This window comes from Corvus hawaiiensis, chromosome 11 (genome assembly GCF_020740725.1).
Source record: "Corvus hawaiiensis isolate bCorHaw1 chromosome 11, bCorHaw1.pri.cur, whole genome shotgun sequence".
NCBI classification, from domain to species: domain Eukaryota; kingdom Metazoa; phylum Chordata; class Aves; order Passeriformes; family Corvidae; genus Corvus; species Corvus hawaiiensis.
The window spans coordinates 15,862,712-15,882,401 of record NC_063223.1 but is presented as its reverse complement, the minus strand read 5'-3'; the positions used below and the strand labels follow the sequence as shown (position 1 = coordinate 15,882,401).

At 35.8% G+C, this 19,690-nt stretch overlaps 1 protein-coding gene across 17 annotated transcripts in view; it reads right to left on the bottom strand.

Annotated features, from left to right (window-relative positions):
• ERC2 (ELKS/RAB6-interacting/CAST family member 2) overlaps positions 1-19,690 on the bottom strand; it is a 431,283-nt gene that overhangs the window by 271,685 nt on the left and 139,908 nt on the right. The window lies entirely within an intron of this gene.

Below are 19,690 nucleotides of genomic sequence, written 5' to 3'. Positions count from 1 at the left end.
TTCACTTTCTTCATCTCCATGAAGATTAAAAGTATGTCACTCTATTTTGGATATTTTAACTGCTTTAATTAGATCTGGTTCTTCATCTAGAAAGTATTTGAACACATTGCTGAAGTACCAATAAGCACACTTGTTTGTTAAACACGTCATGATTCATAGTGGTTAAATCAGGAAGAGCTAAATCACAAAGGTTTTGCACAAAAAGTTGTCCACAGAGCGATGTGGACTTTGGAAGCAAACGTGAATAAAAGCACTCAGCTTCTGATTGTCATGGCAATCCCCTTCTGCAGCTGTAAGGCACTTGGACCTCTGGGCAGAATGCAGGGGGGATATGTATTATGTCATATGTGCAAAATGTCATTAATTGCCTGTCAGAAGCATCCACCTCTCTCCATCCTGCACTCTCAGTGCCACTCACTATTATGCACAAACTGGCACAAACCCAAGGTTTGTTACTTAAGACTTTGCACAAATAAATAGTAACAAGAAAATTAACTGGTCTGTTATTTTAGTATGCCACTTTATATAATATGAGAAAATATGCCAAAATCCATAAAGCATCATTTGTTCAAAACTGGTTTTAAATACGTTGTCAATGTTATACAAATTATTACTGTCAACAGATATTCAAATGCTTACTTTCATCAGTGATTTTTCACTTTGGATCACGTTCTCTTGCTACTGAAATGAATTCAGTTTTCCTGTTCATTTTATAATGTAATGTTTTTTGGGGTTTTTTTCACATAGCCAATATCTTTCCATTTAAAGCAACTCAGATTTTAACAGAAGCAGGAGCCTTTACAGTTACTGTTAAACTGTATTTAAAGATTTCTTTACAAACCTTAAGTTGAATTCAATGCATGTGCAGTTCTGCAGAAGTCAACAACTGTGTCAATAAAAATTTGATCTCCGTATGCAAGAATGCACCATCATCATCAAATACACTTTAATTTGGGGCACACCTTGGTAAAAGTTCTCCTCCTACTACATTATAAAAGTGCAGGAGAAAAAATCCTGAAGTTTTGACATCATATATATCTATAATTAACAAGTCATAAAATCTACAGTACAGCTGTGTGCACTGTATGAAGTGTGCTTTTAAAGAATTAAATTCTAAAAGAACTTAAATAAAAATTAAAATAGAATTTGAAAGTAAATTTGGAGGAGCACAATTCAATTAGAAATTCTTTATAGTATGGCAAATACAAGTCTTGTACCTTTTTTCTTTTTCCTTCTTTTTTTTTTTTTTTTTATATACATAGTTTGGTATATCAGATTACTGCTATGAGCCAAAGATTCCACTTGCTGTGTAAACTATAAAATACTAAGGAATATATAGAAAGGTCTTTTTGGGAAGACCTGACACAGAATAGCTTACTCTTGTGAATGACCTCTTGCAATATTTTTCTTCGTGTGTATATTTTATACAGATACAGAAACATGATACATGTGTTAATGAGTTAAGAACTTTTTATTTTATGGCATGTGTATTAGTCACATCTAAAATTACATTAACTGGCATTCAGAGGACTGCACACTATGTTTCTTTCTTTACTTCATCCAAGTATTAATGATTCCAACAACTACCTCATGACACCCTGTGGAATACTTAAGCAATTGCACGTTTCAGCTTCACCAAAACAAATTCTCAAGTAAAAGGGAAATAAAACAGGAGAGTGAATATTGATTACATGTTCTTTGAAACAAAGTTAAGATCTGGTCCTTTATTATCATCAGCTTGACCTACCAATTCTAGGCACCCTAAATTAAAGTACTTATTTCCTATGCCCAGTGCTTATCTGAATTCCACAGCATTTACACTATTTCCTTCCTCTTAAAACTAATTGAAAATATGAGCCAGCCCTTAACCAAGAAAACATGTTCTAAAATTATTCAGCATTTACAAAATTCTTTCCTCAGAGGTAAAAGAGAACAGGCAGCAAATTAAAAACATCCCCATTGAATCACAACTGCTTTAAAATAAGTCACTCAATACACACTCTATAGATAAAATAAGAGGAAAGGACCTAATTATTCTTCTATTTGTGCTATGTAAATCTGAAGGAAATACTTTGATGGGAACAGGACCACACTGGGGTATGTGAAAGCAGAATCAGTACCACAGAGTATTTGTTTGTTGGGATGGGCACAGGATCAGCAAAGACCTTCTGACACAGAGAAGACTTTACGACCAGTTAATCACAGAGTTCTCTCAAAAAGATTACAGGAGACAAAAGAGATTGAGCGGTCTCAAGTGCTAAAATCTTGGAACACAAGATATGATTTAGCTCTTCCTGAGTTTTTTAAACCCAGAAAGAACAACAAACCCCCTGGTAACCTCTGTCATTCTCCAACACACACATATATTTGGGTAGAAGCATATATGTAAGGATACAATTGTATCATTGAATAATGACTTTTGAGCATGCCTGAATTCAGTTTATGGCAGGGACTGTTAAGACATTCTCAATCCTCAAGCACTTATATATTTTTTTCTGATAGGAAGTTAGTTACTATTAAGTTTTGTCAACATCTATTTCTTACCTCTGTGAACTGCTATGTCCCTGTGCCAGGATGAAAAGAAACTTCTCTATTCTTTCTGTATTTCAGAAGGTGTGGCTATTCCCAGGGCTTAAGCCAGACTTTATTCCTTCTTTTAAAACAATACCCTTACAGATAAATGTCTTTCCTATGAGGCATCCTGTCAATAAACCTCAAGTGCTAATCTTGTCACCTTTTGGCGACGGTCTCAGGAATGCTTATTAAACACTCAAGGGATTAAATTAAATCTCACCTGCAGACAGGCTTTCAAATTCTCCAGTAACCCAAGTTCTCAAAAGAAAATTCCTTTCATTATCAAAATTAAGGTACTGTACTGTGGCACTTGCAAGAAAATTATATAATCAAAGAAAATGTTCCATGCTGTAACAATTTGCCTTCAGAGATATACATTAAAGTATAAGCGTTTAAGAGCCTGTAAGAGAGAAATTACCTAAGACCTCTTGGGCCTAGCTAATGAAACCATAAAGCCATATATTTCAACTTAGCTGCAAGTATTTCCCTCTCTGTTCTGTATTTGAGTTTTAAATAACTCAGACAATAAGTATTTTGAAACAATGGGGTATTTTACCCCTAAAGTTGATTTTGCTCTATTCGAAATTTCTATAAGCAGAAGTCTTTGAGATTTTTTTCATAATGAAGCACAGACCATGTCAATTCCAGTGAAGTAGATCAACAATATAATATTAGTTTGACTTAAATTTGAAATTGAAACCCAGGGGAGAAAACAGAACTTTTGCATGTATCATTTGCATTACTTACCAAAAAAAAAAAAAACCACTTTGTATTTTAAGAAAACAAATCCTACTAAACAATTTCCCAAGTACTGTTACAGTCTACTTCAAACGAGTAATGGCATTACAAAAAAAAAAAGAGATTTAATCAACAGCATTCATCCAACATGAGCATTATCTATGACTACTTTAAAACTTAGTATTTGTTTTCAGACTTTAGCTTCTGCCTTATAGACAGATACCAAAAGACAAAAGTAATGTAACTATTAATCAAAACAGAACAAACCAGGCGTAGTTCAAACATAAAAACTCTAAATGTCTACTTACACATAAGTTATTTTTATTAGTAAGACTCATGGTAAATGTTCTGGCTCATATGGTCCTTTTCAGAAACGTCTCAGGATGTCCCAAAACATGAAACCAGCTTTGGTAGTGACTCAGTAAAATAGATGTCCACAGACATCCCAACATCTCCTTTTGGTATGTGTGGATGTGTGAATGCTTAATTTGCAATGAAACACCCAGAAAAAAATGAAATCACTTTACCCTACCATGACCGTAAAAATATTACTACCTGAATAGTAACAGTAGACTTTATACAGAGGTGCAGTTTTTGGAAAGCACTATAGATTTTTAGCAAGAATTTTTTTACCAAATGGTGTACAGTTACTAAACATCAGATCAGATAAAATATTTTAAAATTAACAGGCTTTACAGCAGCTATTTGAGGTTTCAGTCTATGGAGTGAGAGGGGAAATTTTCCTTTGAGTCATGATATGACCTAAATGCAGTTCTTAGTTTAAGCAGAATTTCCAGTAACAAAATGAGCCCATTGAAGGACAATTTCTGCTTCAACAGTTTGACATCGCAGAATGCCTTTTGTCTTGAAAGAGACTGCCCCAAAAGTGCTTCCTCATCCAGTGCCAGTAACTTTCAATTTGTTTTTCTTCTTTTTAAGTAGGCAGACAGACAAGCATTAATTAGGAATATTTTTTGAAAGTAAAAAATCACATACTTTTAGATTCCAAAAATTAAAATAAATGTTATGTTGAAAAATTATCCTATAAGATAAAACTCTTTAAAATATTCTAAAATAGGGGGTTGCTGCTTGCAGCTGAATATGTTCATTGAAGTGCAAGATTTGTACTAATCTTCTGCTTTACTAACGTAACTGGAAAAAAGCTTGTTAATCTTATAATGACGTGATAAAATACTCTTGGATTCCATAAGCAGATCTGATATCCACTAAAGTGCTTGATTATGTCTCAAAAGAATAAAGCTTCTTCCTGATAGCTGCCTATTACACAGTATGTTCTCAATTTAAAATATTTCCAAAGTGCCTTCCCGTTACCACCTTGCAAATTTGTATTTTCCAAATTGAAGTAATACAGCAGCATTTTACTTACTTCAGATTACAACATACCTCAAGGTTCAACAGTACTTTTTAGCTCTATATTCTTAGATTTAGAAAGCCCCACAAGGCTTTCTTAAACACCAGAGGTTTTAGATGGCCCAAAGCATATGTCCAGGTCAATCCTACTGAAGTATTAAATCAGAGACAGTAAAGGTATTTTTAAAGCTGTCCATAAATATTACATAGCCCTTTGAGTTATGTAAAAGAACATTTTCAACGATGGATATGGTGTGTGCCCAAGGAGAAAGCAATCTCCAATTCAACAGGTCTGCAAGGTTTCCACAAAAAAAAAGATTGATCTGTCCGGAGACATTTTACCTCAAACTGCCTTCAGGAGGACAGTTCAAAGTGCCACAGTGCAGCTGCAAAGTGATTGTCACAAAGGAGCTAATGGAGCAAGTGCTGCTTCAGACATCAGCCCTCACATCAGCCAGATGACAAGAGACTAGAGCAGTGGCATGAGCTGGTAGTCACCCCACTGCCACCTTCCCAGCCTAATCCAAGCAGGAAGAAAATAATCCTTCTGAAGCCTGCTCTACTTGACAAGCTTAAAAAATAGAAATATACATAAGACCAGAATAGGAAATCAGAACAAAAAAAAGGTAACCAGAGCATTTTTCCTGATGTACACTTACACTGTTTCCCACCAAAGTTACAGCAATTCAAAACAACGCTTTTTCCACTTCTTTAAACTCTTATTTTTGCCCTTAGGATCACATAGCTGATCAGATTAATACTTGGGTTTGAAAACTTAATTTTATGGCTGATCATTATTTTTATATCTATATTCTATATGCATAAATTATTATATTCTATACATTTATTTAAATTATTATCCACATGGCGGTGTCCATTTTATCCAATGCAGAAGCATCATCTTCCTTTTTCCTTTGTTTGAAGTTGCTGATTTTTACATGCAAATTGACTCTAAAGTAGCAGCAAGTGCTTTGGGCCAGGAGGATGTTCGTTTACACAGTGTTTAAGCAAAATAAGGCTTCAAATTCTAATTGGTGTCTAATTGAACACAAAAGCTGTAGTAGCAACCAATTATAAAGAAAATATGAGACAAACAAAAGCAAGTTTACAGAGATGCTGATATCTGGAGATGGGAATTTTCACAGAATGAAGAAAATAGAATAGACAAAAAGAAGGGAAAGGTATAAAACCTATGATGAAGTAATTAGCACTGACAGCAGAATCACAGCTGTGGGGTTCTGCCACCTGCACAGCACTAAGAGTTGCCTTTATATTGTATCTTACTAAAAATGTCACATTCTCTTACAACAAATCTCTGTCCTAAGAAGTAAGTAATTTAGGAATACAGGAATATTTTAAGATCTAGAAGACATTCTTGCTATAAACAGTTTAGTCCCATATGTTCACTCTGACTATTCATCCATTTGATAGTCTACTCAACACATCCACCACAGTATAGTCATAAAGCTGCAAACACAAAAAAATGGTATTAATGAAGACATGAAATTTACATTGATATCAAGCTTCTGAACAGATGTTCCACAGTAATTAAACTTTCCTAGAGTAGGCTAAGGAAAGCAATTAAGTCTGTGGTAGAATCCAAAGATCTACTCACATAACGTGCAAGTATTTTCCACGTCATTGTTTGTTCCGTATGATTCAGTTTGTTAAATGCATCAGCTGAGGATTAGAGAAATCTCAGGGAAAACAGCACAATACAGAAGCATAAAGTATTATTACAGTAGGTTAAAAAATCCAGTTGGATTTGAAGTTTACCTAAATAGAAAATACATATACCCTATAATTTTGGAGAGAGGAAAAATATATATATAAAGAAGGAAAAGAACCTATGAACTGTTGATCACCAGGGTAAAAAGTATGTCATTTACTGAGACATGCAGTAATATTCTCTGGACAGCACCTGTTATACGTGACTTGGCAAAAATTGTCTTTATTCCAAGTTCAGAAACATCAACATACTGTCTCATACACATAGAAACTGAGAGCATCCTATTGCATCAATAAATAGAAGCAAATGCAAGTAAAATTGGAGATCAATAGTGTTAAGTATTTTTTCTTCTTCTTCTTCTTCCAAAACAAGCGTGTATGTTTTATTGTGCAGTCACTGAAGGAAATAGTTCATCCATTTTTTACTTACTGTGAGATTCTAGATCCTTCCATAATACGGGATTCAAAGGTACAGGTACAGGAAGGATTCAGAGGACTCAACAAGCATTAAGAAAGAAGAGGTGTGCACTGAGCTTTCATACAGAGAGTAGAAGAGAACTCCCCCAGGGCTGCTTAGGGAAGAGCTCTGCCCTCAAGTCAGCTGATACTTTTACAGGGCTATAAAAGCAGGTCAGTGGGCAAACGAGCCAAGAGAGGAGAAGGCTGTCACACAGAAAGGAGCTCCTGGACTGAAAGCTTGGCTTCTGTTGCCAGACTCCAGCTGAGAAAGAGCTGGAACTTAATGCTAAAATTAACCTTCACCAGGAAGCTAGCCAAAAGAAGCCTGGGCTGATAATATCCACTTGTGTATCTGGAAATACTCAGTCTCTGTCTCCTTCTCCTGAGGGGCCAATAAATTCACTGAACAAAACAGCTTGACTCTTGGACTCTTCTAAGCAGACTCACAATCTTGTGAGACATCCATTGAAAAGCTTTTGCTCTCATTATATGTATTTACTGTGATGTAATTCAGAATGCAATAGGTATTTTCCGGATAGTAAATACAGAAACACAAAATAGACTAACACATAATTCCATTTATGACAAGAGGAGGCAGACATTCATTCTTAACAAGCTAATGCTTCTTATAATGTCTGTCTGTATATAGGAGGGTCAGATTTTCAAGCTGGGTTGGTTGGGTACCTACATCTCACAATATTTTACGAGTTACAGGCTGATTGCCGAACTGTTTTTGAAGTCTAGCCCAATTTGCTCATTGAGAGCACCTGAACTACTTGTCAAAGTTAACCATGAAAAATCATACCTTTCTGCTCAATCCCACATTTCTGGTGCTTGAAAACATATGGTGATATTTTACTCCTGGCCAGTTTTGTACCATTTGGTGTATATGCCTATAAAATAGCCTATGTTGGCTTACACAAGAACTTTTAAAGAAGACTTTGCATGAAAATATGTTACATTGTGTCATATGCCAGTGAGAGAAGTACATATACTTTAATATACTGTAATGTAAATTCACATGGAGGAAAAAAAAAAGCTGCTTTGGCATTCTTACAATTTTAATACAGATCACTGAAGTTGAATGTGATTTTTAGTGTGTATCTTGTCATTCCTACTATGTCTGTATCAATTGGGAAGACTTGGGGGCCTCTGCCCAGACTGAAAAGTTACAGTACATCTCATAAAAAAATTAACAGATGGTGAGAAGAGAGAGGCAGCTGACAAGCTGTACAGACAAGTGTTGGGCAACAGAGAACACTGAAAAGGGAAGCTACAAAAGAAATAGAGTAAGAACAGGCACCTCCAGAGGCTACAGAAAGGGAGTAGGAGCCAGTTAGACAGTAGCTTGGGAAGTTTTCCAGAGCAATGAACACAGAGATATCAAAAGGCTGGACAAGGACAGGGAGTAACAAGAGGTGTATGTTGTCTGCAGTGCTTTAAAATACAGAAATATTTAAAGGGAAATATATGTATAGAAAAGGAAAAACAACATAAGATGTAAAATAGATGACCAGTCTTGTTCTGATTTAGTTTGGATATCCAAAGCATTACAAGAAAAACACTAAAAAGCATATTACCTTACTTTTAATTAAAATTATTTCACTTTATAATGTGTTATTAAAATCAATGTAGTTATTAAAGAGCAATATAGTCATTTTACATCCCCAGGAAAATGATTAAGATAGGAAAACAGAGATAGATCCAGAAAAAAAAGATTTCGATTACAGAAGAGAGCCATGAAGTCAGGTTCTGAAAAACAGGCAGAAACCTTACAAACTGCTTCATTTCAAAGTGAAAAGGTCGAGCAGGTTGTGATGTGGAGAGGCTGGAAGCCTGACTTAATCCTTAGAGAAAAAGCAATGTTTTCATTCACTGTAAGAATCTCCTTCAAATCCTGCTTGTGGGCAGTGGAACATACTGTAATACTCTAAGATCCTTTCCAGGACTGCCTATGTTACCCAGCAATGAAAAACCTATGGTAATTGAATTTCCTTTCCCATTTGAAGGCTATCCAATCACTTAATAGATGACCTTGTCAATCTGATTTCATGCTACTCATTTTCTAAGATTTACACTGTCCAAAATAATCTATCCTCATTTGTGATATTTATACCTTCAGAATGTTAAAATAAAAAACTAAGCTCTATTGACTTTAGACAGATACCCAAACCCAACAGGTTTCTAACCATTCTTCTTGTGTGACACTTTCACATTTCCATCACTCTTCTGACCACAAGCTGTCTGAAATCACACATGGTTTTTCAGGTGGGATGACACAAAAGTCATTTAGAGAACAGTTATCTTTTGCTCCACTACCCATTATTTCTGGTGACAGAATATTGGCAATTTTCATTACCATATCCCATTTGAAATACTTTTCTGAACTGTATTAATCACTACCTTCAGCCTCCTGGCATTAACACTGCAAATTTTGTTTTGGGCTGGTCATCATCTCCTTTTCCCCATCTGCATTCAAAGGTGGCTTGTTTATTTTTTCCCTAATTGAAACACTGAAGAATATTTTCAAAATGAAAATGCTGAAGAAAGTTATATAAATATATATATAAGATAAAAGTCTGCCTTCTGACTCCAAATAAGTCCCTCTCATCTTAACTGCAGTTGCTTTTATTCTTTTTGATAGCTTTTCAATCAACTTAAATAACTTTTTTTATTACCTGAAGTATTTTTTTCACTTTTATTCTTGCTCTCTTGGATTAATGTTTTTTCATATTCAATTCAGAATTATGATTTATAATAAAGTACTTCAAATCTAGAAAGTCACGGCTCCACTGAAATACCATATACTTCATGTAAGCAATCCAGTTAAGGAATTGACACCAAATTTAAACTCTATCATAATTTGTAGTATCCCAGTTTTTCTTGCCTATTTTTCATACTTTAGTTTATGTACATGTGCACTGTAATACTTTCAAAATACCTGGTTTATTTTTACTAACACCACTGTATAATTCTATTGATGGCTTAAGGTTACTCTTTAAATCACCACCTTGAGTGAAAGAAAAGAATACCTTTATTTCCTTTCCTGGAAAGTTTAAAGAGATATTTAACATGCTTTGTAAGGTTTAAATTTGAAACCCAATACATTTCCCATTTAAACAACTCCTGTAGTTTTGATTCCAATGCAAAGCTATAAAAGACACAAGAGTCTAGACAAAAGCAAAATAAATGCACATTTAAACATCATCACACCGTTCCACAGGACAGTGTAACTCAGACCATACACAATTCAGAAGATAGCAAATGCCTAATTACAGCATACAACTAATTTTGTCAGAAGACCTGGCCATAAATTACATTATATCTGTAATTTTAGATCTCCTTATATGAACAGTTTCACAACATCACTTTAACACAGAATTGTGTGACAATATTAAATATTTTGTATAAAGGTTTCAAAAGTACAGATAAATGACTTGAAAGATAACGTTAGTTTTATCTGATTGTTTCAGAACACAGAGAAATCCCAGTATACTTTCATTAATTGAGAAACTTTCAGATAAATGTGCTGCTCCTACTTCAAAATGATAAATTAATTGCATAGAACTTGTTAATCACAGACATTTCACACCTGAAGGGAAAAAAATTGCAAGTACAGTGCTTTAAAACTGCTCAATCATATTTAGTCCTTAATTACATATCTCTTTCCACAGTCTTACAAATTTTTTTGAGATTTTCAGTATTCTATTATTTCCCAGTTTTCTTGTAAAATATTCTACTTAATAATATAATACTTCATCAAAATCAACAGAGGAAAAATATTAAACTTTGCATTACTTTACTCTCAAATTAAGGCATAAAGGGGCAGAAAGGTTGAAAAGGGAGGAGTAATGCCCTAAAAATTGAAATTTGTTTTAAATGAAAAAAAATTTTTTAAATCTGTACTAGCAAAAAAAATTTACATTGAAAGTAAAAATAACAGCGCTGTCCCCTCAGTACTAGAAATAATGGATATAGGAATTCAATACAGCTAGGTCGATTTCTACTATGAGAGCACCCTGGCCTTAGAAAGCACATTAAAAAGTTTGTAATGGAGAATCCAGTTTCATATGGTATTATTTTATATGAGTTTCCTGAAGTACCAGTGGTAAAAAGTAGGAAAAAAACCCCATAGCAGCAAAGCTGAAATGGTTAGGCAGTAATTAATCAGAAATAATAATATTCTTTCTATTGGAAAGTTTCCTTTTAGCTCCCTGGTTACAGAAACCATCTATATTCATATATAAGGGACAGTGGAATACATTTACATGAAAGAAAAGCTTTGCAGGATAACAGATCGCTGCCCCCTTTCTTGAGAGATGTTTTTTCTAAATCATTCTAAATTAACATATGGTAAATGTATGTAGGTTTAGACCCATTAAGAGTTGAAGTGTTCAAAATGTTCATCAGAGAACTGAGATTCTTGTTACTGTGAGATGTAATTTAATATTTTCACTATGGCTGCACCAAAGACAATGCACATATTGAGTTTCACCATTAGTTACTGCAGGCCAGACACAGTCTTTCTACATATAAACTATCAAAGCACCACTAAACTTAAACTGAAATGTTAAACGCAGCAACTTGGATGTCTTTAATCAACATCTGCTGAACAGTTTAGTTTCTCTATAGCAGCAAAGGTAGGACAGCAATGCTTTTATGGAAATGTCTGAATAGGAAGTAATCTGTAATCTGATATGGTTTTGTGTTTAAGATAGTTTGCTTTTGGTATGAAAAATGTCCTCTTCTAAAAAAAAAAAAATCAATTAATTTTCTTTATCTCGTATCTCCTCAAAACCAGCAGGTTTTTACATGAAATTCAGCCTCACTCTAATAACATCAACTACACAAAAATAAAGGAAAATTTTTATGAAGTACATCTATGACACAGAAATACTTTTCTCCCCGAATCAGTTTTTCATTAGGTCATTGATACCTAGAATTTATTAATCAATTTAGCCATCCTTATCCATTTCTCTTCCTTCAGTTTTTTTTATTTATTATAAAGGCTTTGATGAAAGGATCTATCAAGAACACTCACTGTCCCTTTGGCAATTACAGGAAAATCCTAAAGATGAAGATGCATTTGGAGGTAACCTGCTGCTACAATGTCAGTGACACCGACATACTCATACTATACCAAAATGTCATATATTTTCTCTGATTTATGTTTCTTTGCTGGACAATGAGAAGTTTCAGCAACTGTCAGATGCAGTTCTCTCCCACTGAGCTTCATGTTCACTCCCTGAACCACATGCCTCTCTGCATGGTGGGGTTTGACAGACACTGGATAAAATCCTCACAAGAGTGGTGACTTAGGAGCTTGAAGTTAAGAACACTTGGAAGTCCTTTAGAGCTGATGGCTATATCAATGTATTACACAGATTGACTACTTTATCTCTCTACTTCTGCAAGCATTAGAATTATTACAAATTAATTTTATCAGGCTTTCTCCTCAAGAACCTGCACCTAATTTTAACTGTAAAATTCTCCTAAAAAACTTGAGCAACAATAAAGCTACAGTGGTCTGACAACACCTCCATTTTCAGTGTCTGCCATTCAGATGATAGACAGTTTGGAGGTTTTCAATGATTGAATGATGGCAAGTCCAATGCTACAGAACTGTCAGAGACAGAGCTACCTGTCCATGGGTGTATCTTCTTCCTCCTGCACAAAGCTGGAATGATTTATAAGGACTCATAGAAGGTGTTGCAATCCAAAAATTTCAAGACAGAGGATGAATTATATTTCATAAATTGACAGTACACAGAAACCAACAATAGTTGACACGTGGAAACAGTGAGAACTGATGAACACAAAATGCCATGAAAGAAGTTTTTGTAATTCTAATTATTATAAATCTAACACACCAAGACAAGCTCCCATGGACAGTTTACAGGGATGACCTCTTCTGCAACTAAATTAGCAAACTCCTGTTTTCTATTACTATATTCTATTTCTATACTTTGAAGTTCTTCCCATTTGTTCAGCTGTTTGCTATCACATCCACCTCCCAACATTCAAAGAATCTCAAAAGTCATGGATTTTTATTAAATAAACATTCAAATCAAACTATTTATGGTTCCTATGACAGCCACGACAAAATCTCAGACTAAACCCTGAATAAAGATTTTAGTATAGGACACAGCAGATATTTCACTCAAATTTAAGTTATGCTTTAACACCCTCCCAGTCCTGTCTGTCAACAAGCTTTAAGATGAAGACTTGATAGATTCCTGTGGACATTTAGCAGCTTCTCCCTCAAGATCAGCAGAAGGCTCCACAGAGAGCAGCGTGCAGAGGCTCCCATGGTGTACAGTCACTTTGGCATGGGGTTAAGCACAGAACAATAAAGGACTCTGTGCCCTTCTGGGGACATTAATGCATATTTCTTCTGCCAAATTAAGGCATCTCTTAGACAATAAATATAGTGGGCCTGATTTTTCTCCCTGATAAGTAAGGGGGTTTGCTAGCACAATTACCTTTAGCAAATTTACTGCAGATTTATTCTTAAGTGAATGGTAAATAAGCCCAATATTTCCTTCATATAAAAAGATTACACAGTGTAATGCCATTTTTCTTTTTACTTTCCAAGAATTGCTTTACTCCCTTCTCTTTGTTTCACTTTGATCTTAGCACTGTGCCTGGATGGGCGTTAAAAATTAAAGTCAGGTGTGTTAGAAGGAAGTGAATTAGATTCAGATTCCATTCTAAAGTTGGACCTATTCTACTCATATTCAAACATACCACTGCTGATTCTCCCACCAAGAAATACACACTACTTGGCAACATGAAAATTATCAAAGCAATCTGACCAAATTGGCACCACTAGTTCTGGCCACATCTGGTAACAATAATATGAAGGGAGAAGTATGAAGATAACAATTCTCATTTATTGTTATCATTAAACTTATCTGCATGCATACTCCTGAGTCTTTGAACTTCATGATTTCATAAAGCCAATAAGAGCTCCACTCAAAGGTGAAGGGTGATGCTTTTCCAAATGTGATTAAATATCCAATTTATTAAGGTATTAGAGTCTCTAGTCACAGAGTGCTCAATCAGAGGACAGCAGTGGAATACCACCAGGAAAGCACAACTGCCAACATCAAGGAGCTCTAGCAATGTATAAATTAAGGTGGCTGATTCTATGCCAACAGAGGGGTAGAGTTTTAATATACTAAAATAATGCTAAAACCTAATGCATAAACCTACTTTTTATATTTAGTAGGAACTGTTTCTTTTTTATTTCCACTATAACAAATTTGGATATACATTAGGTAAAGCTGAAGATCAAGTGTAACTGCCTATCCTAACAAGCAGATGAACAAGGGCAGTGGGATCTCTTTATTTCAGGATTAGGCAAGGATGGTTTATCAGATTAATAAGTTATTCAGTCACTATATTGTTGAATATTTCACACATCAGACTATAAAAAAAGTAATCTCTCAGATGAAATCATACATAAAATGTATCATTTCTGAATCATTTATGACTTAAAATTGTCTTCTCATGGTATTTACTGCATACAATTAACAAGCTGATTCACTTATTTTCCTAAGGAACATTTCAAAAAATTATGATTTGAGATCTGCCTATCCCTGTGAATCCCCCTCATCAGTGTCTGGGTCAGTCACTGAAGGTGAGAAGCCACCCAACCTCCTTCCTCCCTGCCACAAATCAGTCACCTGGAACATGGACCTTGAAAGAGCTTCCAAGGAAAAGATTATCATGTAATAAGACCTACAAGCCTTTTGGGCTTGAGCAATACTTTACTCCGTGCACTGCTTCTTGGGGGATCTGATTTCACATTATTTCAATGAGCTGTCAAGGATTCAGTGCTAAAATGGTGGCACGTACAAAACCAGCTGAATCTGTCATGTTGAGACAGTGGGGAAATAGCCAGGCTGCCACTCAAAGATGCAGTTCCAAGAGCAGGGAATCACATGAATACACCCTCAGACAGCAGCTAAAAATTCTAAGTGAGTCATGACAGCAGGATACCTCTCTATGTAAAATTATTCTCAATTACACTTACAAAACTCTCCCTTATTTTCAATTCCAATCAGCAGATGTCTGTTACATTTTTTGGAAAGAAATTTCATTTCTTCCCAAAAATATGTATTTCTCCTAAACAATTCTGATTTTCCCTGATTCTTTTTCAGAGACATAGGTAGCCTTTAATCTCCTTAAATAATTCCTGCATGGTCTACTGCTCCTCCAAAATATGACAACTTCTGCTTTATTTTTGCCCAGTCACACTACACATAACTGAGTTCTTTCACACTTCAAAAGAAACTTCGCCCAGCTCTATTAAAAAGAAAATACTACTCTTCACACAGCTTAAAATTCCCAGCATGTGAGTTGGCTGTTTCCTCAGCATGAATAAAACTTACTATCTTATTTAAAGATAACTTTGTTAATTAATATTGACATTTCAGAGCTGAAGGGCAGCTTCCTTCCTCCCCAGCAGCACTGGTGTCACACCAGCAGTGTGAAACCCTTATGTAAGTGCCTCATTAAGCTCAGTCCCACTTTGCAGGTGACATGCTGTGTCCAGGAGCACTTGAGTATGCTGTGAACAACCTGAGTGTTCAACGACCCCATTCTCTTCATCGTGTGAGGAACCCTCTCAAAACCAGCTAGCATAACTTGATCTACAACAACTTACTATTGTAGTGTAGACAATTGCAGTCAATAGTTCTTCTTACTTGAGAGTCCATGATTTACAATACACCTGATATTCAAAAATTACCATGTTTACAGAACTGGCATCTGATAAAAGTTTTTAAATTTTTTAATCTCATGAAAATGTATTTGAAGAATTTGGTGGTTTTCTCCTACAAAGATAAGTGCTTATTTTCAAATAGGCCAGTAAGCAGAAGTGTGTAATCCAACTGTTTTCCTTTTGAAGGGTAGGCTTGAAAAAGAACAGCAGTAGCAAGCAGGTCATCAAGAACAGAGGAGGGGAGAACAACAAAATCTGGACTTCTAGCCTCAGTGGGTACAAAATTCATTGGAAAGGACAATTAATTCAAGCACAGGCTGGAAAAGTTTATAAAGATCCTGAATTTCAATGTGCAAGGATTTACCTAGACTCATAACTATGGCCTCAGGCTGGATGAACATTCAGGTTGGCATCACTAAGTGAATGTGTATTAGGTCACATATTTCTAGTGATTTTTATAAACTGTAAAAACTTAGTAGTGTAATATGTTAGAAAGAATGGGAAATTAAGCTAAAGAAAAGTGAAAATGATCCCTGGCTCTGATCTGAAGAGGCTGTTCTCTGTGTCTCTGTGTACAGGTTGAGAGCATCCCAACAGCTGTTCTGGTTAGGCTTAAAGGGGATTTGTGTTCAGTCCCAAAGTTGCATTTGATTGTGCAGAATCCTTGAGGACACATTTTTCTGATAATGTATTGGGATCAGTAAAACCACCACCCTGGATGAACAATTGACTGTATTTATTTCCATTTCACTTTCAGACTGCTCTGAAAAGCATACCATGATTTGGCAAAGCTACAAGCCTAAGTAGCCAACAAAGTACAGTTTTCTAGTACTCAGTACACTGAACACTGTACTCTTAAATTGGACATATACTATTACAAGATTCAATTCTTAAATAATACAAGAGTTTATAGTTACCATAGCAGCTTTGTAAGATCAAAACATTCATGCTATGCCAGGAAGACTCCCTAATTTTTTTTTTTTTTTAACACCTGAAATCTACAGTCAGAACATTGACCTGTTTTGCAGAACAGCTGGTTCAGAATTTTTCATCTGATGCCAGAAATACAACAGATCTCTGATTTGTGATTGCAAAACCCCAGCTCACATAACAGCCTATTTACAGTGTTCTGATAGAATTTGATGAAGGTAATAAAAAATGTCCTTTGTCATGCCCTGACCCCTTTCCAGGTATACGAAAACGTGCTCCCAGCTGATTAAACCATGAAAAAAAAGAACCCAAAGGCATCTTCTATCAATGTGCTTGCACATTCCACTCATTGCCTGCATCAAGCAGTAATACTGATGCAAATTTCTCAGCTCAAGAGTAGACTCCTTTGTTTACACCAATCACTCCTAACCTAACCACATGTACATTTCCTCTTTTTTAGAAGACAGCCAACAGCAATGCCTCCAATTAACTGTGCAACACAATTTAACACAAACTGGACAATATCACCAAAAGCGCATAGTCCAGCCACTCCAAGTACAGATTCCAATTATTACATGAGAACTAAGGCTTTATGACATTTCCTACAAATGCTAATTAGCTGGTAGGTTAAGGCCCTTAGTCATGTAGCACTTCATCAATCACAAAGCTTAAACTATTAAAGATGGAAACTGTAACATTTTACATGAATAGTTATGTAGCAAGTCAAGGTAGAATATTATATTAGCCCCCTTTAGCTGGTATTCTTTTATGATAGTCCTCACAAAAGAATTTCCGCAAGTTCTTGTCCTAATATGATCCAGGTCTACATCCTGTACACTGTTCTTGTCTCAACAGCTACTGTTTTCAACACTGAAACTCCTACTTCAGAGTATATAACTGGAATTTTTAAGTATCTGTAGATTTCTAGAGGACAAAAGACTCCACTTCTACCTACTGTACAAAAGGCGAAATTTGGGAGCAAAAAGGGACATCATCCAGTTCAACACTTTTGCCCTCCAGCCTACAACTCGGCCATATGCATAGAACTGGGACATTCTGGTAAGAAATACATAAAGATTTCTGAGGTCTGCCCCTCTGCATGCTAAACTGACAGATATGAGGTGTAAGACTAGCTTTGCCAGGTTAAACAAGGCTATTAAAACAGCATACCCAACTTTACTGGCACTAAAATGGAACAGTGGTGCCAAAGGTTCTAAAAGAAAGAAATATTAAGTAATATTGCACCTCTGACATTGACATAAGTTTATTATTACTCCATGCCAATCTACCTTGATCCAAATCCTCTAAACACATGCTGCTCCAGTGCTGGGCCTCCCTTAAGCCTGCAAATTATACTGAATAGTGCAGCAGTTTTTCAATTTGGTCAAAAATTACACCCAAATCTCTGCATGGAAGGACAATGCACCATCAGATCCTTATCTAGCCCATAAATTTTCCTGTGACTGCTTACCCTGTGTTTGTTCCTGTGGCATCCCATGGGCCTCACCACAGCTGTTTTGGGTTTTTCTTCCACACCTTTGGTAGGGAGCCCTCAACAGAACCTCTCCTGCCCTCCCCAGTGTGACAGCTATCCAGAAAAGAGAAGGAACTGCTACGGTTTCCAAAGGGAGTTTTGCAGGGTTTGGTTTTGTCTCCTTTTTATTTTTTTTTTCCCCACATAGCAGATAATGTATATAAGAGAAGGAATACAGATTAGAAATTGCATATTTCCAAAATACATATTCCTTCCTACTCACTTTCAGGTTATTACTGACAGAAATAATTTTAGGCACTATACACAAATTCTTCCTTCTTCAGTTACTTGAATACAACCATTAAAACAAATATTATTTTAGGCTGAGTGAAGTACTTCAGGCTGAGTGGAGAGAGATGTAGCCATCTATCTTGCATCAACAACTGAAGGCAGGAATACAACTGGTTATTCACAAGTCTCATATCAAAAGTAAACAAAAATACAAGGGTATAAAATTTGGTCCTGAATAGAATGAAGAAAATGGAGGCAAGCATTATAATATTACACTCAGAAGAATCTGATGTCCAGATAGAACTTGCAAAGAAGAACTAGAAGCACTTCCTTCATTTTCAGAAGGGTGTTCAGGAGAGTAAGCCAGAACCAGAGCAGTCCTGGACTAGGGAGGGTATGTAAACACGGGACAATCCACTGTGAGGCCCAGTCATTGTTCCACCTCCTGAGTGTCACAGGAAATGGTCCATCCTGCTTTCCACTCCCTTAATTCTCCACATCTATGTGCACAATGAGAACAAGTTTCTAAATCCTCAACACAGACATGTCTGGCTGCCATCCCAAAGTGAAACCAATACTGGAACAAGTGGCCAAAAGGTCAGATGATGAGCAAAAACTGGAGGAAAGCAAAAGTCATGTGCAATCCAGAAAGTAAAAGATAAAATGATAATTAGATTAAAATAAAGGATTAAAATACTGTAATTAGGATAGATTAAATACTTTTCTATCAGAATATATTCTTAGCTATGCTTGCAATTGGACAGGCATGTTGCCAAACTGGAAAGAAAACAGGTACATTGGACAATTTTTTTCTCAAAGCACAGCATCCACTACTACATTCTCTGAAAACCACTGAAAAAGGACTGTTCAAAAATACTGCTATAACAATACTACAGCACTAGGAATTAGTACTACACATAGTCCACCATACCTCTGCAATAACACACAGCCAAGTGAACAATCTGTGTTTGCTCCAAAAGAAGCTGTGCTCCCTTTGCCCTTGGCAGAACACATGGACTGTACAAGGTATGAATGCCCTGGGACACTGCTTCATCTGGTGAGGGTAAAGTTACCTAGAAGTGAAAGGCACCAATGCCAGGAAAGCTTCTTGGAAAAAAAAAAGAACATCTTCCTTTCTGCATGCAAGTATTGTGACCCAGAGATGAGATTTCATCTGCTGCCAAGGACACTGGAATGCTCAAGGACACTAAACATGAGAAGTCATGATCTAGTAAGAAGTCATGATCTAATAGTGCCAAAATGAAGGTGAACACTTGGGTAACCAGACAAGGAGATAGTTATTTTTTTTCCAGATGAATGTAAAAGCCTGGGTTTGCATTGGTGACATACAGGATTTTCAACTTCAGAATTTATACCAGGCACATGAAAAGTAAACA